Source organism: Geotrypetes seraphini, chromosome 8 (assembly GCF_902459505.1).
Source record: "Geotrypetes seraphini chromosome 8, aGeoSer1.1, whole genome shotgun sequence".
Classification (NCBI taxonomy): domain Eukaryota; kingdom Metazoa; phylum Chordata; class Amphibia; order Gymnophiona; family Dermophiidae; genus Geotrypetes; species Geotrypetes seraphini.
In genome coordinates, this window is record NC_047091.1 from 46,544,862 (window position 1) to 46,563,346 (window position 18,485).

The following is an 18,485-nucleotide window of genomic DNA, read 5'->3' on the forward strand; positions in this document are numbered from 1 at the left end:
CACAAGGTGACATTCTTTTTGATATTCCTGTGCTCTTTCCAGTTCTCCTCAGTTTTATCCTTTTTCCATTTCCTGAATGAATTTTTCTTATTGCCTATCACTTCCTTCACTACTTTAGTTATCCACGCCGGGTCTTTTGTTCGACTCTTTTTGCACCCCTTTCTGAATCTGGGGATATACAGATTTTGCACCTCGCTCACCGTGTCCTTGAAAAAAGACCAGGCATGTTCTACCGTCTGCCATTTCTTGGAAGTGTTCCTAAGTTTCTTCCTTACCATTTCCCTCATTGCTTCATAGTTTCCTTTCTTGAAGTTGAAAGTAGTCGCTATGGTTCTCTTTCCTTTCGGTATCCCTACCCCAACCTTGAACTTGATCATAGTAACATAGTAACATAGTAGATGACGGCAGATAAAGACCCGAATGGTCCATCCAGTCTGCCCAACCTGATTCAATTTAAATTTTTTTTTTTTTTTTTTTTTTTTTTCTTAGCTATTTCTGGGCGAGAATCCAAAGCTTTACCCGGTACTGTGCTTGGGTTCCAACTGCCGAAATCTCTGTTAAGACTTACTCCAGCCCATCTACACCCTCCCAGCCATTGAAGCCCTCCCCTGCCCATCCTCCTCCAAACGGCCATACACAGACACAGACCGTACAAGTCTGCCCAGTAACTGGCCTAGTTCAATCTTTAATATTATTTTCTGATTCTAAATCTTCTGTGTTCATCCCACGCTTCTTTGAACTCAGTCACAGTTTTACTCTCCACCACCTCTCTCGGGAGCGCATTCCATATTATGATCGCTGTTTCCCAACGGTCCCACTACTTTCACTTCCTTTGCAGGTCCCCTTAACCCATTTAGGATTAGATCCAGAGTGGCATATCCTCTCGTCGGTTCTCTAACAAGCTGCTTCATGAAGCAATCTTGTGTAGCCTCCAGGAATTCTGTCTCTCTAGCACATTTTGAGCTTCCAAGACTCCAGTCTATCCCGGAATAGTTAAAGTCTCCCATAATAACTGTTACCGCTATTGCATTCTCACTTTATCTCGGTTTCCATTTCTTCATCGATATCTCTGGTTTGCCCAGGTGGACGATAGTATAGGCCCATCTTTATTTCAGGCCCTTTCCTTCCCGGTATTTTAACCTATAGCGATTCCAGATTGTTGAGAAAAGACTCAGGAAAGCAGAAATGGAAAATTGTGACAAACATGAATAAAATGTCCAGCGAACAAAGGTAAAATAAAGAATCTTATTGTTAAGTTTAGCAAATGGAAACTTTCAGTTGTCAAGTAGAAATTTACACTTATTTTCTTTATATCTTGTGATTAAAAAAAATATGTTTGTATGGTGTGTTGTATGGTTCTAGTTCCATTATTTGGAAGTGTCAATGTATGTTACAAAACTGTAGGTTCAAAGTTTATACTAAGATTCTGAGGGCTGTCAAGTTGCTCAGTTTTAATAGGGAGATTTTAGGTTATTTATGGCTTTGACAATCCTGTACTGGTGCATTATGGGACCTGCGCTATGAATTTCAGTGAATAGAATTAGGGACTATAACTCCCACACTGCTTTGAGGTAACCAATGTCTCCCTGCTGGAACTAGGTAACTTGTAATGTCTGGATTCTAGTCTTTTTTCATTTTTGGATTTGACATACTACCTTTCTGTGGGTACAATATGTAGATACTTTATTTGTTCATAGTAGGCTCACAATCTAATTTATGTAGCTGTACTAATAACTTATGTTAACAGTAAAATGACACATTGATAACTTTCACCTTAATTAAATAAAAAAAGGAAATATATCTAGAAATCAAAATTACTGCTTTATATAATAAGTGAGCCAAGGCACTGTGACATCACTGATGAAGTTAGCTCTTAGGCATTGGTGCAATGAAGCATTGTGACATCACAGTATCGGCTCTGGTTACAAGACACTAAGGCCCAAATTCTGTAACCGGCGCCTAATGATAGGCACCTATTTTGGAGGCACCCATCTAGATAGGCACCTATCTAAATTGATCAACAAGCTCAATTAAGCTTTTTAATCAGCACTAATTGATACGTAGGCGCCTATCAAGATAAAGCGATCCTGCAGTAAGGCGCGTCTAAAAATTTAGGCGGCCTTCAAAAAATTAGGCGCTATGCACGCTAGGCATGGGTGTGGCTACGTTAGGTGCCTTGTTGTAGAATCGCTGCTCTTAAGCATGCTTAAGCACTCACATAGGCGCCTAACTTTTAGTTGTGCCTAGAGCTGGCCTATGTATTAGGTGCCTCCAAAATAGGTGCCGCTCAGGGTGATTCACTGAACAGCACCCAATTTTACTTGAATCGCACTGAACAGTGCCTAATTCGGTGCCTAACTTATAGGCGCGTCTTATAGAATTTGCCCTTAAGTGCCCAATTCTCTAAAAGACGCCGATTGCGTGTCAATCACATTTCGGCATCTTTTAGAGAACCATGTATTTTTTTTTTTCTAATAGACGCCTTAAATGTAGGCCAGCAGTTTACAGGCCTACATATAAGGCGTCTGTCTCACACCTACTGAGATGCATAGGGACACTTACAGATGCCCAATGCCACTTCTGATGGAAACTACACCTACACCAGCCTTGGGTGTCAGTAGGCATTCCTAGATGCCTTCATAGGCGCAAGTCAGACACCTTTATTGTAGGTGTCTGTGGCATGGATTTAAAAACAAACAAACGTGCATCCCAATTGGCTGGTGAGATGGCAGTAGGATGTCTACCGCCGCCTACAATCCAGATGCCCTTTGTAGTTATCAAGGTGGATTACTGTTAGCCTACGCAACATAATCTCAGTTAACAATAAGTTGCAGGGGCAGTGGAATGCTGTCTTGTGTGTGGGGTGGGGGCCAAGGCCTTCTGCCCTAGCCCCGGCAAAATCGTGCAGCAGCTTCAGTTTTAAATAATCGGGCAGCTGCCGCGCAGCATCAAGAAGAAGGCCTACTCCTGGAAGTCTTCATTATACTTCCGGGGGCAGGCCTGCTGTTTGAAGCTGCATGGCAGCGGCTGCGCAATCATTTTAAGTTAAACCCTGGGGGTCGGGAGGGAGGGCAGGCGGGCACCAGTTTTTGGGGAGGCCATGGCCCCTGTGGCCTCCTCTGTTCCGATGTCTATGATAATTTGTCTTAATGGTAGCCCACATTAACAGCATCCCTCCTGAATGACACTATTTGTTCCTATGAATTCAGCACCACACCCATACCTGCCTAACCCTGCTAAGATCAACAACAAAAAACAATACCCCCCAAAATCCACAGGGATAAAGCAGAAAGTAAAACTGTGGAAGAGATGTTCCCAATGTTTCTGTTTATTCAGTCCAACATATGAAGATCACATTAAAAAATCTACAATAATCCACATGGAAAGTCAATGCAGCGAACCCTACACGGCTCTACACAATGCCTTCTTCAGGGGTCCCAAATTACAACGCTGCACATACAGTATTTCAGCTACAGAATGTGGATAAAATGAGTGCCATAAAACACACAATGTCTGTAATGAAACACCAAGAAAACTACGCCAAAAGCTGTAGAGCCGAAACACGGGTCATGTAAGGTCCGCTGCATCGATTTTCCAAGTGGATTATTATAGAATTTTTGTATCTTCATATGTTGGACTAAACAAACAGAAACATTGGGAACATCTCTTCCACAGTTGTACCTTTTGTTTTGCTTTCTGCTGTAACCCTATTAAGATTCAGTCCATCTTCACCCTCATAATCTCCTCCAACCCCACCCATACCTGTAACCTTCAGAAGTAGTCATTTCATTTATTTATGCTACTGAAATACATTAGAGTGCCATATACTTGTTTACTGGGAAACTGGAACAAGATGGACTGTTACAGATTCCTACACAGGCACCAAACGTCAGCAGAATCCTTCACTTCAGCTGCAAATGTAGAACATAATTTTTAGTTGAATCAAAATAAGGAACTGCAAAAAACATGCAGACTAAAAGTGAAAGCAGAGATACCAGACTCTGCATGTCATGCAACACTAGAAAAATAGAAAGAAATGCATGTCTATATAGTACAAAATAACAGTGGCAAATGCAGTTTCTCAAAATTAACATACCATAATTCAATCACTAAACAAAATAACATCATTTTCATATCTTTGTTGTGTGGAGATTTTATTCTAATCATCTTGCCTTCAATCTCTGGTTCTGCTTCTTTTGTCTGTGAGTTTAGCTCTGTTTTCAGAAACTCCTGTCAATTAGCTATTTTTCTCTCCATTTCTTCTTCATTTCCTTACATTCAGCTTTCTTCCATTTTCTGCCTCCCTTCTCAAATCTCTTCCATTCTCTTCCATCCATGTGCAGCATTCCCCCTCATTTTTTCCTCTTCCATACATGTGCATTTCCCCTACTCCCTTGCCGTCTATACATGTGTGTTTCCTCCCCCCCCCACACTTCCCTTCTGTCCATGTGCATCCCCTATTTCCCTTCCCTGCTTTCCATTTGCAGCATTTCCTCATCTCGTCTTCCATCCATGTGCATTTCCCTCTCTCCCTTCCGTCCAGTTAATCCTCCTCCCACAGGTCCATCACCTCTCCCTCTTTCCTCCAGACCCCTCCTCCCATTGGTCCAGCACTTCTTTCCCTTCCCTTCAGTTCCGCTCCTCCTCTTACAAGTCTAACACACCTCTCTTCACTCCAACCCCCTCTTCCCATAAGTCCAGCACCTCTCTGCCTTCCCTCTAGTCCTCCCACCTCCCATGGCTCCATCACTTCTTTCCCTTCCTTCCAGCCCTCCTTCCTCCCATAAGACCAACACCTCTTTGCCTTCCCAGGTGTGCCATAAAGTTGGGTACACCCCAGCTACCTACAATTCAGCATCCCTTGCTGCCTTCCCTCCTGCAGGTCCAGGAGAGCTGCTTCTTCCTTCTTCTAAACCCCACCTCCTTACCAGGCTTTCAGCTTACATTTTCAGACCACCCAGCAGAAGTTTACACAACCACTCCGGGGCCTTTCCTCTGCCTTTTCCCAGAAGTTACATCAGAGAAGGTGGGATGCATCAGAGGGATGGTCCTGGAGTGTCTGTGTGAATTGCTGCTAGGTGGCCCATAAATGTAAGCTGCAAGAGTGGCAGAGAGGAGTTAGAAGAAGAAAGAGGCAGTGGTCCCAGGCCTGCAGGAGGGAAGGCAGAGAGGCATGCTAGATTGTGGGTGGCTGCCGCATACTGGTTGAAAAATGCTGGTCTAGAGGCAGAGTCAGGATGAAATCGGCACGTGTGCAATTAAAGGGGCGATATTCATCATTTAACTGGATAAGGTAACTGGACTAATTGGATCACAGAAAATACAGCCCTATCTTTGTCTGTTTTCACCTATCTGATAAAGGGCTGAATATTAGCCTTAACTGGATAAGAACTTTCCATCTGCACTTACCTGGATATTTAATGCCAGTGCCAGACATGTCCTGGCATTAAATGCCAGGGTATAAAGCTTGCATGGTTAAACCACTGCTGGTCGAATTACCCCTGACCTCTGAAATGTAAGCACCTAACTTAGACTTCTAGATTTGGTGACCAGAGACATGCATAAGTTCTGAAATACTCAGTTCTTGTCCTGGGTGTCTTCTACTCTATAACTTCTTCCTTGGCAAAGCCCCAGTTATCTCACCCTAGATCTGGCCCTGCTGTACAAGGTACAGCCAATTGAAGTCAGAAGTTAATTAATCTATACATTTCCCCTCTGGTAAAACTATAACACATATCTCAGAGATACCAAGAGTGAACCATTCCAAAGAGAGAGATCTGCCACACCAAAGAGTGAGATTAGACTTCCGGGGTATAAATCTATGAGAATGATTTAAGTGTGGTATTGCTTTGCAATTGAATCACGGCACCATTAAATGATTTTGGCTTTTCTTTGAAGCCTCTGAAAGAATACAGACAAAATGATGAGCAATTTGGGTACATTCTTTTTGCTGAAAATTGCCTGTTCTGAGCTACCCTGTGAGAACTGTATAGAAAATTGAATAAATAAATACATATACATGTAATAAAGGGAAAAGAGACAGGGCAAGGGGAAGCAATAGGCTGGAAGGCGTGCTCAGATTTCTTACTGGTTTGACCACTTGGTTTACTTCTCTAAGGCTTTCCTCATGAAAGTAGTGATCTTAATCAGTGCACTGGTACTTAAGCTCTGATGAATCAGAAATAGGACTCAAAGAGCGTGAGAGTGAAAAAAAATATTTAAAATGAGTGTGGCCACTCCTAATGAGTGAGACTTGGCATCACTGGCATCCCTATTCTCACCAAACTTCTTGAAACCCACATAAGCAAACAACTAACAGCATACATAGAGCAACACTCATGCCTTCATCAGACGCAATTCGGTTTCAGACAACAGCACAGCACAAAACTCCTCATCCTGACCTTACTAACCAAAATCAAACAACTGCTAAGTCAGGCCATATGCCTTCAATTCAACATATCCACAGCTTTTGACTCAGTCGATCACCAATTACTCTTAGCAAAACTCTGAGATAGGGATTACAGATACAATACTGCGCTGGTTCACCAACTTCCTCATGAACAGAGAATACATCATAAAAAAGACGGTATTTACTCCAGCAACTGGAGGGCCTTCTGTGGAGTTCCGCAGGGATCACCGCTCTCACCTATACTTTTCAATCTGTTCATGAGCTCACTCGGAGACATCTAACTTGAAGATGAGATCATATTGTCATACGCTGACGACATCTTACTCCTCATACTGGTGGCAGTAAATCAGACTGACACCCCCAAGAAAATCTCCGATAATATAGAAAAAATCCAAGCATGGGCAATCGCTCAAAAACTAAAACTAAACGCAACCAAAACCAAGATCCTCTATTTCTATAATGTCCAACAAACAGCGCCAACAAGCATCACGCTCCAATCGGGCAGCACACTTACTATAGAAAAATCCTCTTAAAATTCTAGGCTGTATACTTGACTCCACCTTATCAATGGAACCCCAACTATCCCATCTTCAAAAGAAAACCCTATACACCATGAGACAACTACGACTCATCAGACCATACTTCCACCAGCACCACTTTGCCACCATTGTCCAGATGATGATTCTATCCCAACTGGATTACTGCAAATCCGCCTACCTGGGAATAAATGCCACCCTCACCCACAAAATGCAACTTATCCAAAACACTGCAGTAAGACTCATCTTCGGTCTGAAAAAAATATGACTCCATCTCAACCTTTCGCAAACAACTCCACTGGCTACCCATCACAGCCTGTATAAAACTCAAAACAGCCAGTATCATGCATCACATTATCTATGGTAACTCAGCAGTCCCACTCATCAAACTCTTAACTGATGCATGGTCCAACTCACGCAGAATTCTCAATAGGATCCAAATGAACCTCCCCTCGACAAAAAATCTCAAGTACAAAAGAATCTTCCAGTCCATGTTCACCTTCCTCAAAGTCAAAATCTGGAATGATCTCGCAGAGACTATTAGAATGGAACCCAACCACACCCTATTCCTAAAGAAATTGAAAACTTTGTTCTTCGACAACTAACTCTTCTAGGATCATCTTAAGCACCTGACCTTTACTTAGTTCGCCTAAGTTTTATGTTTCCTGTCCCCCTTTCGCTCCTTCCTCCACTCTACCCTCTTCCTTTCCTCTCCTCAAGTCGCCTAGAGCCTGTTTAGGTGTGCGCGAAACACAAATATTGGATTAGATCTATTATTTGAATTCTTCCAGGGTTACAGTCCATTTTCTGCCTTGCATATGTGGATATTACTCAAATCGCTCTGCATCCAGATCCCGTTCATCAGTGTTAGTACTACTGGAGCTCTTCCTGTCCCAGCTAGAAAGTCAGGACCTCATTGCATTACTTCTTGGGAAGAATAACTTGAATTATAGTTACCGGATGCTAGGGTCCACTTTGGGATTCGCACCCAAGAAAAGGATCTGTTGTACACAATATGATGAAACCTTCCACCCAATGTGCTGTGGCAGCCAAAAAAGCAAACAGGATGCTAGAAATTATTAAAAGATGGTTAACAAGACTAAGAATGTTATAATGCCCCTGTATCGCTCCATGGTGTGATTTCATCTGGAGTATTGCGTTCAATTCTGGTCTCCTTATCTCAAGATGGATATAGTGGCTCTAGAAAAGGTTCAAAGAACAGCGACCAAGATGGTAAAGGGGATGTAACTCCTCTCGTATGAGGAAAGACTAAAATGGTTAGGGCTCTTCAGCTTGGAAAAGAGACGGCTGAGGGGAGATATGACTGAAGTCTACAAAATCCTAAGTGGAATAGAATGGGTACAAGTGGATTGATTTTTCACTCCATCAAAAATTACAATGACTAGGGGGAAACTCGATGAAGTTACAGGGAAATACTTTTAAAACCAATAGGAGGAAATTTTTTTTTCACTCAGAGAATGGCTAAGCTCTGGAATTCGTTGCCAGAGGATGTGATAAGAGTGGATAGCGTAGCTGGTTTTAAGAAAGATTTGGACAAGTTCCTGGAGGAAAAGTGCATAGTCTGTTATTGAGAGAGACATGGGGAAAGCCACTGCTTGCCCTGTATTGGTAGCATGGAATATTGCTACTCCTTGGGTTTTGGCCAGGTACTGTTGACCTGGATTGTCCACCGTGAGAACCGGCTACTGGGCTTGATGGACCATTGGTGTGACCCAGTGGGGCTATTCTTATGTTCTCCTGACTGTAAATATTTCTCTATGCTGTATCTCTCTGGTTTCTAGTATTAAGTCATATAGACTTCTACTCTCTCTCTTAATTCCAGTACCATATTAAGGCCTTTGCAAGGTACACTGTTGTAACAATCAGAGGAATTCTGTTCCTTACTTTTTCATGCTGTGCAATTTCTTTATCTCACCTCGGAACCAACTTGTGACAGTGACAAGGCAGTGAGCAAAGCCAGAGGGACACTAGAGTGGATGGGTGAAGGAAGAGGAAGGACTAATTTTAAAAAAGGAGGTGAAACTTCATACACAGGCCAATCTGAAATTGTGTTAAAATTATCACTCATACTAACTTGTGTTAGCAGGCACTTTAATAAAAGTGCTATGCAAAAAAACAAAACAAAACCCTGGGTAACTCAGAAATGTGCCAGCTTGTTAAAAATGAACATGTACCAGCATATGCTAAACAGGTGCATAGGATGCTAATGACCGCATTAATCAATCATTACTACATTCTGTACTAAGGCCCCCTGAGTACAGGTTACTAATGGGGCACTGATTTCTTTGATTTGTGGTGTCCCACAGGGATCCCTGCCATCACTAGTCTTATTTAATGTGTAAGAACCTATGGCCATGAGAATTTCCATACCGGTTCAGACTGATGGCCCATCTAGCCCAGTATCCTGATTCTAACAGAGACCAGTCCAGGTCACAAGTACCTGGCAGAATCCCAAAGAGTAACAAGATCTAATGCTGCTGATCCCAGGGATAAGTAGTGACTTTCCCCCATCTCTATCTTAATAGCAGGTTATGAACTTCCAGAAATTTGTCCAAACCTTTTTTGAACATAGCTACGTTAACTCCAGCAGAGTTCTAGAGCTTAGCCATATGCTGAATGAAAAAATATTTTCTCCTATTTGTTTGATCAGTATTACTGTGTAACTTCATGACTTTACTTTTTGAAAGAGCAAACAATCAATTCACATTTGCCCTTTCCACTCCACTCAGGATTTAATATATGCTCTTTTGACCTAGACCTAATGGCCCTTATTTTAAAAACCCTATTCAATTATGATATGCATGTGTAAACCAACAGCATTTACACTCATATACCTTTATAACCTTTTCGATGGAAGTCATACATACTGTACTTTTAGAGATAATTACAAAAATGATAGTTGAGCGATCTTACAGAGTTATGATGTTAGGTACTGAGGATGACTTGGCTTGGCAAGGGCTTTTGGAATGTAAGAGGGTCTAATAGCATTGATGTGGACAAAGTAGCCAATGAGTTAAGCAGTTGGTAAAAGTGGAATATGGTCAATGGTGGCAGACTTTCAAATTTGAGATCCCTTGTTTTGTACCAGCGATATGTTGTCTTAACTCTGATGTTTTCCTTAGATCAACAAAAAGTAAAGTTTTAAAAAGAGAATGTACATTTGTCCCAGTATATCAAAGCTGGGATTTGTAAAAAGTATTTATTTGGGCAGGCCCTTTATGGGAGAGTTTTTCCTCTTATTCCCCATTACTTAGTTCTCTCTCCAAAATTACTATAAAAAGAATTGCAGCCTCTGTTGTTAATTTTCACCATGTAAAAGGGGATCTGATCGAGACTTTCAAAATACTGAAAGGAATCGACAAAATAGAGCAGGAAAAACAGTTATTTACAATGTCCAATGTGACACAGACTAGAGGGCACGGACTGAAGCTGAGAGGGGACAGGTCCAGGACAAATATCAGGAGGTTCTGTTTCATGCAGCGAGTGGTGGGCACCTGGAATGCTCTCCCAGAAGAGGTAATTGCGGAATCCACCGTTCTAGGATTTAAGGGTAAGCTAGATGTACATCTCCTTATGAGTGGCATAAAGTGATACGGGTAAGGGTAAACTAGATGCACATCTCCTTATGAGAAGCACAGAGTGATATGGGGACTAAAACTATGCCAGGGTACACCTGGCGGGGCCTCTGTGTGTGCGGATCGCTGGACTTGATGGACCTAAGGTCTGATTTGGAGATGGCAATTCTTATGTTCTTATGTTCTCACCTTTTTGTGGTTACAATCAAGTGTTTTATATAACACATACAAGGACTTGGAGAGGTTAAGTGACTCACCCAGAGTCACAAGGCGCTACAGTAGGAAATGAACTGGGTTCCCCTGGTTCTTAGGCCACTGCACCAACCACTAGACTACTCCTCCACTGTAGAGTAGCAAAATGGCAATCCCCACCCCACCGACTACGATCTGGGCAGGAGGGAGCCCAAGCCCTTCTGGCCCGTCGATCCCACTATCCCCCACCCCCACTAAGATCCGGGCAGGAGGGATCCCAGGCCATCCTGCCCTCGGCGCACCCCCCTCCCATGATCGCCCCCTAAACCCCCGATCAGCCCTCCACCCGTCGACCCATGACCCCTGCTGACCCCTCGACCCCCCCCACCTCAACCCCCCTCCCCGTACCTTGGCCAAACATGGGCTGGGTTGAGCTCATGTGCCTAAGGCCCTGCCCACAGGAGGGACCGGTTGGATCAGGCGCCTCAGGCCCCACTTGTGGGTGGGGTTTGAGGCGCCTGGGCTAATCAGGCCCTAAGGCCTGCCATTCGATGGATGGCAGGCCTGCCAGACGGAAGGGCTTGGGATCCGTCCGTCTGGCCAACTTATTTACAGGTATGGGGAGGGGGGTTAGGGGGTTGAGGGGTCATCAGGGGGGCATGGGGTCAGCGGGTAGGGGGCCGATTGGAGGTTCGGAGGGAGCAGTCATGAGAGGGGGTGCGCCGAGGGCAGGAGGGCCTGGGATCCCTCCTGCCCGGATCTTAGTGGGGGTGGGGGGTAGGAAGGTCGCCAGGCCAGGAGGGCTTGGACTCCCTCCTTGCCCGATCGTAATTGTGGGGGGGGGGGAGTATCAGCAGTCGCCCGATCATTGTGGGGGCTTCGCGGCTCACCGGGGCAGGAGGGCTTGGGCTCCCTCCTGCCCCAATGTTGTAGGGGAGGTCACGGCTCGATGTGGCAGGAGGGCTTGGTCTCCCTCCTGTCCCGATGTTGTCAGGGGGGGTCACAGCTCGCCGGGGCAGGAGGGCTTGGGTTCCATCCTGGCCGGATTGTTGTCGGGGAGGGGGTGGTGGATTCTGTAACCGGTGTTGTTTTTGACAGACACCAGTTACAGAATCCAGCTTTTAGGTGAAGGCTTGGATCCTCCTTCGCCTAAAAGCTCTTGTGTTGGGCATTTGGGACTTAGGCTTTTTTTGGTTGATTATATGTTGTTAGTGTAGATGTAGTGGTGGTCTGGGCGTTTAAACAGCTGAACGTAGAGGCAGGTCATTATAAAAAAACAAAACCTCCTTTTGGATGTGTTTTTTGATAATGAACATTTTCCCTGTTTCTACTTTCAACTTGAAAACTGCACTGAAATTTCTGGAGGAAAAAGTGGTGCTAACAACTATGCACCTGTGCTGCAAAAGGTACAAAACAGGCCAAAAAAAGGGGGTCTTCGTGACACAGAGTGGCCCAGAGTCAACAGAGATCAGCTATTCCCCCTCAGTGAACATGACCTAGATATCATAGAAAGAAAGTGATTTGCCAAGCATGTCAGGGTTATCGAACAGTACGAGGAACCGCTGAAAAGTTCTCAATCCAACCAAGAAGAGAATGATGTGGAGCCATGAAATTTATGAGTTATTCCACACTTTTCTTGACACTTTTCGTTTCAATGATATGAAATGAAACAAAAAGTGTGTAATAACTTGTAAGTTTCATGGCTCCACTTCATTCTCTTCTTGGTTGAGCTGAGAACTTTTCAGCAACCCCTCGTAGCTCTCACATATTGAAGACCAGATCCTGCGTCAAAATCCAACAGCCCTGGATGAAGACACCACATCTAAAATAGATAATTTGGTTGCCTTGTCAGAACTACTACCTCCATTCCTCAGAGACCATAATGTAAGGATACTTCTGAGATGGAGAGGCAAGATGAGTTTCACTGACTTTAAGTACTTTTTCTATTTTGAGACTTATGTGACTAAAGCCAAAAAGGTTCATCACAGCCTAGATGTAGGGGTTTGTAGCTGGTTTTAAGAAAAGTTTGAACAATTTCCTGTAGGGATGGAGAGAGGAGAAATGAAGAATTGTTGGAAATGGGTTGGAGGAGAGGAAGTGAGAGATGCAACAGAGGCAATAAGGGATGAGAGGGAGAAATTCTGCATATGGTGGAGAGGAGGGAGACATGCATGGAGAAGAGAGAGGGAGAAATATTGAACATGGAGTGGAGGGTGGAGTGTAGGGAGAGATGTGCATGGGGAGAGAGAAAGAAATGTTGCACATGAAAATGGAGAGGAAAAAAGGCACGAAAAGGCAGGAGAACAGAAAGGTTTAACATAGGGCACAAGGCAGGGAGAGAGAGTGAGAGATAAAGAAGAGAGATGGTAGACAGTGGGAATGAGATGTTGGATATGGCAGTGGAAGGGACGGTATAGAGATAGAAGATGGATGGTGAGCATGGAGAAAGAAGAAAACGTCAAATTGGCAGGAGACCCTAGAACATAAGAACTGCCATCTCCGGATCAGACCTTCGGTCTATCAAGTCTGGCGATCCGCACATTCGGAGACCCAGCCAGGTGTACACCTGGCATAATTTTAGTCACCCATATCTCTCTATGCCTCTCTAAGGAAATGTGCATCTAGTTTGTTTTTAAATCCTAGAATGGCGGATTCCGCAATAACTTCCTCTGGGAGAGCATTCCAGGTGTCCACCACTCGTTGCGTGAAGCAGAACTTCCTGATATTTGTCCTGGACTTGTCTCCCCTTAGCTTCAGTCCATGTCCTCTAGTCTGTGTCACATTGGACATTGTAAATAATTTTTTTTCCTGCTCTGTTTTGTCGATTCCTTTCAGTATTTTGAAAGTCTCGATCATATCCCCTCACAGTCTCCTTTTCTCAAGGGAGAACAATCCCAGTCTCTTAAGTCGTTCCTCGTATTCCAAGTTCTCCATACCTTTTATTAGCTTTGTTGCTCGTCTCTGCACCCTCTCCAACAGTTTTATATCCTTCTTTAGGTTGGGAGACCAATGTTGGACACAATATTCCTAGTGAGCGAGTTAACAGAAGACAAACAGAAACCAAAGCCTGGGATCAACATGATTTGAATAATAAAATCACCACATAACAAAAGGTAGAAAAATAATTTTATTTTCTGTTTTGTGATTACAATATATCAGATTTGAACTATGTATTGCCAGAGCTGGTGTTAGCGAGCGTGAGCTAGGATCTAACAGAGAGGAAAAGCTTTTTTTGTTGTTTATTTTGTTTACACTACAGCGTTGGCGTGGGGTTGGAAAGGACAAAGAGGGGTAGGGTGAGTGAAAAGGCTACAAAATAAACTCACTAGTATGCTTGAAAAAAAAACCAAAACCCACCCAATTGGGAAGGAAAAGTGAATTGAATTGATAAATCATTCGATAGGCTGAATCAAATTGAAAATGTTTTCCCTGAAGGGTAGCACTAGAGGAAGAAGTAAATGTGTGCTGAATGGAATTCTTTTGTTGAGAACAAGAAGGTAAAGTTGTTGGGGAGACTATTTTTGTTCCGGAAGGATGGAAGATTTGTGAAAGGAGTGGATTTGGGAGTCATGGCACTTAAAATAATTTCTCTCAATGTGGGAGGCATCAAGTACCTAAAATATAAAAGTGAAATGCAGGAAATGCATCTGAGTGAGGTGGACCAGAAATTTGGTCCATGGTATTAAAATGGACTTTCTTGTTCAACATTCATCTCAAGGAAGAGAAGGGGGTCACTATCTTAGTTGGTAAAAAGACAGGGAGCGTGTTATTTGCAGAAAGCATCAGTTAATGATTCACAGAGCTACCTTTAGTTAAGACTGAAAACATATCACTTAAATAAATCAGAGACACAAACTCCTTTATGTATAACTCTAATCTATCAATTCAAGTTCATACCCAAGACTGTAACTCACCAGTTACAGATTTCAAGTGTGGTAAAACACTCATTTTTCAAACTGAGATTAATAAGATGAATCTGAGATCTCCTATACCCTGAAGCTATAAACATACTAGTACACTCTCTCAATATCGTAGACTATTGTAATGCTCTTTATGCCGGTATCAAGCAAAAAGAAAATCATAGCCTACAAAATAGACAAAATACGGCAAATCTTTAATATACCACCTGCGGAAATTTGATCACATTACTCAGTACCGTATTTTCACGTAGATAACGCGCACCCGTGTAAAACGCGCACACGAGTATAGCGCGCGGAAAACACAAATTTATATACAGAAATTTTTATATAACGCGCACACCCGTATACCGTGCATGCTGCCCGACTCTCCTTTCGCCCGCCCCGACTCTCTTCTGGCCACCCCGACTCTCCTTTCGCCCGCCCCGACTCTCCTCTCCCCCTTGAAGTCCTGTCCCCACCCTGAAAACCTGATGCCCCCCCCCGACGTCCGATTCACCCCAACGCAGGACCGCTCGCACCCCCACCCCGAAGGACCGCTCGCACGCACTCCCACCCGCACCCGCACCCCCACCCTGAAGGACCGCTCGCACCCCCACAGCCTCCCGACCCCCCCCCATCATGTAGAAGCTCCTACCGGTGTCCTGCTGCTTTCTCTTGGCGGTCCCGGCTTCTGTGAGTCCTGCGCCTGCGCTGCTTCCTCTTCCAGCGGTTCGCCCTTTCTCTAACGTCAAGCCCTCTTGCCCCGCCGACTCCCCGACTCCCCGACACGATCTTGCCCCAGCCAACCGCGGCACCCCCGACACGATCGGGGCAAGAGGGAGCTCAAGCCCTCTTGCCCCAGCCAACCGCGGCACCCCCGACATGATTGGGGCAAGAGGAACCTCAAGCCCTCTTGCCCCCCCCGACACGATCGGGGCAAAAGGGAGCCCAAGCCCTCTTGCCCCGCCGACTCCCCAACTCCCCGACAATATCGGGCCAGGAGGGAGCCCAAACCCTCCTGGCCACGGCGACCCCCTACCCCCACCCTGCACTACATTACGGGCAGGAGGGATCCCAGGCCCTCCTGCCCTCGACACAAACCCCCTCCCCCCAATGACCGCCCCCCCCAAGAACCTCCGACCAACCCCCCAGCCGACCCGCAACCCCCCTGGCCGACCCCCACGACACCCCCACCCCCCTTCCCCGTACCTTTGTGTAGTTGGCCGGACAGACGGGAGCCAAACCCGCTTGTCCGGCAGGCAGCCAACGACGGAATGAGGCCGGATTGGCCCATCCGTCCCGAAGCTCCGCCTCCTGGTGGGGCCTAAGGCGCCTGGGCCAATCAGAATAGGCCCGGGAGCCTTAGGTCCCTCCTGGGGGCGGGGCCTTGGGCACATGGTCGGGTTGGGCCCATGTGCCTCAGGCCCCGCCCCCAGGAGGGACCTAAAGCTCCCGGGCCTATTCTGATTGGCCCAGGCGCCTTAGGCCCCACCAGTAGGCGGAGCTTTGGGACGGATGGGCAAATCCGGCCTCATTCCGTCGTTGGTTGCCTGCCGGACAGGCGGGTTTGGCTCTCGTCTGTCCGGCCAACTACACAAAGGTACGGGGAAGGGGGGTGGGGGTGTCGTGGGGGTCGGCCAGGGGGTCGCGGGTCGGCTGGGGGGGCGGTCGGAGGTTCTTGTGGGGGGGCGGTCGTTGGGGGGAGGGGGTTTGCGTCGAGGGCAGGAGGGCCTGGGATCCCTCCTGCCCGTAATGTAGTGCGGGGTGGGGGTAGGGGGTCGCCGTGGCCAGGAGGGTTTGGGCTCCCTCCTGGCCCGATATTGTCGGGGAGTTGGGGAGTCGGCGGGGCAAGAGGGCTTGGGCTCCCTTTTGCCCCGATCGTGTCGGGGGGGGGCAAGAGGGCTTGAGCTCCCTCTTGCCCCGATCGTGTCGGGGGTGCCGCGGTTGGCTGGGGCAAGAGGGCGGGAGTACGTGCGAGCGGTCCTTCAGGGTGGGGGTGCGGGTGCAGGTGGGAGTGCGTGCGAGCGGTCCTTCAGGGTGGGGATGTGGGTGCGGATGGGAGCGCGTGCGAGCGGTCCTTGGGGGTGCAGGTGCGAGCGGTCCTGCGGCGGGGGGGGGGGGTGAATCGGACGTCGGGGAGGGGGAAACTATGTAAAAAAAATTTTGTACAACGCGCTCACGCATATACCGCGCAAGGTTATGCACGGTTTGTAAAAACACGTATAACGCGCGCGTTATATGCCTGAAAATACGGTAATTGAAATTAGCACACTGGCTGCCAATTCTCTATCGTATTCCTTATAAAATACTATTATTAACTTTTAAAGTTCTGCAAAAAGATAAGCCTCCTTACTTGGCACGTCTTTTGAATTTATATGCGCCTTCAAGATCTCTTTGATCAGAAAATCAAAACGCCTCATGGATAAATTCCCTTTCCTATGGAAGGAAGAGGGCATAAAATATTTACGGTAGGTATTTGGATTCAGAAAAAGTTGGAAGAAACGATAAAAGTAAATGAAAAATCCTTATTGCTGAAGGTCACTGAAATGTGTGAGCAATGGAACCCATTATATTTGTCTTTGTGGAGAGAGTTCAAACAGTAAAAATGATGATTTTGCCTGTGGTTTGCTACCAAATGGATATGATACCAGTTTATTTTCAGGGGTCCTTTTATAAGAAACTAAATAGTATTCTTACAAAATTTATTTGGCTTAGGAAAAATGCAAGAATTGCTTTAGTATCTTTGCAAAAACCAATTGCAGAGGGTGGGGTAAATTTTCCTAACTTTTATAGGTATCATCAGGCCTATATAATGCGCCAGGGAATGTATTGGATCCTCCCCGAGCTCATGGAATATCATCCAGATTGGCTATATCTAGAATGGAAAATTATGTCTCATAAGAACATAAGAACATAAGCGTTGCCTCTGCCGGGTCAGACCAGGGGTCCATCGTGCCCGGCAGTCCGCTCCCGCGGCGGCCCCCCAGGTCCATGACCTGAAAGTGTTCCCTACCTAACCTAAAATATCCATACCCTATTCGCTCAATGTCCTGTAAGGTAAACCTCTATCTGTACCCTGTTATCCCCTTTGCTTCCAGGAAATCATCCAGTCCCTTTTTGAACCCCAGAATTGTACTCTGTCCTATCACCTCTCCGGGGAGCGCGTGAAGAAGTGAAGAAGAACCTCCTTGCATTCGTTATGAATCTGTCTCCTCTCAGTTTTTCTGAATGACCTCTTGTTTTAGTTGGCCCTGCTAGTCTAAAGAATCTGTCCCTCTCCACCTTCTCTATGCCTTTAATGATTTTATAAGTTTCTATCATGTCCCCTCTCAGTCTCCGCTTCTCCAGGGTAAAGAGCCCCAGCCTGTCCAACCGTTCGGCATATGAAAGTTTCTCCATACCCTTTATCATCCTCGTTGCCCTCCTCTGGACCCTCTCGAGTATTGCCATGTCCTTCTTGAGGTATGGCGACCAGTATTGGACGCAGTATTCCAGATGTGGGCGCACCATTGCTCGATACAGTGGCAGGATATCTTCTTTTGTTCTGGTAGTGATACCTTTTTTGATAATGCCCAACATTCTGTTCGCTTTTTTTGAGGCCGCTGCACATTGTGCCGCCTGCTTCATTGTGTTATCCACCAATACCCCCAGATCTTTTTCTTGGCTGCTTTCCCTGAGTACCCTCCCTCCCATCGTATAGCTGTACATGGAGTTCCCCTTCCCTATGTGCAAGACCTTACATTTCTCCACATTGAAGCTCATCTGCCATTTTTTTGCCCACTCACTCAGTTTGTTCAGGTCGCTCTGCAGTTCTTTGCATTCCTCAACAGTTCTGGCCCTGCTGGAGAGTTTT